This window comes from Morone saxatilis, unplaced genomic scaffold (assembly GCF_004916995.1).
Source record: "Morone saxatilis isolate NCDOM2014 unplaced genomic scaffold, NCSU_SB_2.0 Contig7, whole genome shotgun sequence".
NCBI classification, from domain to species: domain Eukaryota; kingdom Metazoa; phylum Chordata; class Actinopteri; family Moronidae; genus Morone; species Morone saxatilis.
Genome location: NW_023340246.1, coordinates 1876150 through 1878953, shown reverse-complemented (window position 1 = coordinate 1878953; position 2804 = coordinate 1876150).

Sequence of the window (2804 nt, the reverse complement as noted above, 5' to 3'; positions counted from 1 at the left end):
AGTTTGGCCCATCTGCTAACATGGAGTTAGCGATCTTTATGACCTATGCTGCAGTCAACCACCAGGGGGCGATCCAGATGTTTCGGCTTCGCTGTCATGTCGTCCATCTTTATATATGACAATGGTGTCCACCAACTCCTGAAAAGATTATCGGCCTCTTTAGTTGCTAAATGTTCCACTATGTTCACCAACTAGTCGCTAACTAACTGTAAAGCTAGGTAAAAGGCTTTATAGAGCTGAGGAGAACTGTAGAGTCAGGTGATAATTCTGTGGGTTCATCACTATGAGCGACTCCTTTCACATTGCACATTGTCATTTCAGAAATTGTTGTTGTGAAAGCATTGATTATAGTCACTTTAAACTCCATCTTGCTACTTCACAAATATTATTTTCAGTTCTAACAATGGGTTTTCAAATAACAGAAAGTGCAGGAAAATAAGGAACATCATTTTGTGGACAGATCAATGTTAAAACACATTCTGATTGTTCTTACAAAATACATGGTTACTCGACAGCTGAACAGGAAGGTGTCCATCCACACTGACAGATGTTTCCTGCTAATGGTGTAGAGTGCAGTCATAGTACTTGTTTATTCATACACTCCCCCTTAATGTGGCATACAGACTCCATATAGAGTGACACTGTAGTGAAGAGCTAGTGAGTAGAAATTGGTTTGGGAAAGGGCCCATAAGTGATGCTACATCTTAGCACACTACTATATCAGCTAGGCTGTCGGCCAAGATGGAAGCCACTTGGGTAAAACCTGTCAAGGAGCAGTGTACCTGCACCAGCAGTTGACCTGGAGTGGTCTCTGGTACTGCTCCACAGCGTCGAGCTATGTCAGATCAGGATTGTTATCAAGCCACAGCCACCCACATCCCTATAATGTGAGCAGGATCTCGTGTGGCAGCATATTGACAGTAACAGCTGCTCACTTCCATTAGCTGATATCAGCCACTCGAATGGCTGTTTAGCTGCTGAAGTTGGAGAAATCAGATTGTGGCGACACAGCCATTTCCTGAAGCTGATTTGTCGGAGCATGAATCTGTTTGCTGTGCATGGTGTCAGGAGATTACAGACACTCCCAGACTGACGCGGGCAGCCAGCCTTTTAATAGCTCACAAGGCCATTAATTTATTTACACAGATAAAATGCTCAGACTTGCACATGCAGTCAGTCGTATGAATGCACAAATAGATATGCATGCAATCACGCGCACCCCTTACAAATGTTGACTGTAAGAGCGAGCAATTTTAATTATTTTAGAGGAGAGCAAAAACAGAACTTCTGAAATTTACATAATTTTAAATGTAAATCACAACACATGCAATATGGGATTTTTACATTTTTAAACATTTTGGTACTTCTTTCTAACACCTCACCCATTATAGGATGGCTTATAATGGCTTATGAATGCTTTATTGGTCTGTTATACCATTAAAAACAACATGTTTTGAGTTGCCAGGTTGTAAAAAATCTGAAAAGTCTGCAGTTCTAAATGTCAATAAGTCATTTATAAAGGGGTCAAAGGTAATTAACTTTATAATAAGCAAAGAGCTCATCAATTCTGCTGTTGTTGATGTTAATAAGTTGTTGTGGTGGTCTGTGTCCCCTCTGGCACTTTTCCAGAAGGTCAAACAAACAAATGGCATACACTAATGTATCAAAACCTGGCAACCCAACCTACTAGTGAATGTTTTTTAATCATTATTAAGTTAATTGTTAATAACTGCTGCTGGTGTGTAGCTTTTGATGGGTATAGCTTTGTAGAGCCTAGTTCAAAAAAGAGTACCGCCATCTCTGGTGAGCATGGCCGTACCCACCTCTGAGGTCACCAGTATTTTTCCAGAGGGGTATACAATAAAAGTCATGAAATAATTGCCTAAAAATAACTACTTTGATGCTTTCATCCATCCCCCAAAACTCTTTGGACCTTGGCGTTATTAAAACCCTGCATACAGCCTGCCTAACTATGTCTCCTGTGGCTCCTAAACAAAGCTAGCTTAAGGCTAACAAAACAGCACTGGAAATGTCCTTGTTAAAAGGGATAAAAAAGCAGGAAAAGGAAAAAGTTATTAGGGTTAGTGTTATGTTGTGTTTAGGGGTAGGGTTGAACTGAATTAGGGTACAAGCACCTTTTTTGGTCCACCTTTAAAATAGTGCCTTAGAGAGTGATACAATATTTCTGTAAGTCTGTTTAACATTACACTTATTTTAACTATTAAAAACAATTGTATATAGGTATATACAAACACTTTTAGATTTTGTATTGCATGTTCATAAACCAAAAAGGTAGTAGAAAAAGTAGCGCATCTTATGTATAGAGTAATCATAATAGAATACATTTTAACTCTTTTTAAACTCATTTTTTAACTCAGGGACTTTTTCCCAGCAATGACTCAGCTATGGTACATGGATTTTACTTTCATTGTTTTCATAGCTTTAGTGCAACTGGTTGAAAATAGTCATTATAAATATTATGTTATTACTGAGATTGTAAATGTGTGCAGCTATGCAGTGACAATACTAACATGGTCATATTTAGCAGATACTATTGCCATCTTCGTTTAGCATGTTTAGCATGATAGAATTAGCACTAAACAGTGGCTAAGGGGAATTCTATAAGGTAGTTGTTCATAAACCAAAAAGTAAAAGTAAAATTTGACCTGATGATGATGCTGGATCAGGGCCAGGGGCGTAATCAGAGGGTATGCCATTTTCCTTCCCTTTTTTTTTTTTTAAGTATTATTTTTTTGGCCTTTTTTGCCTTTATTTGATAGAGATGGCTGGGTAGAAAGAGAGAG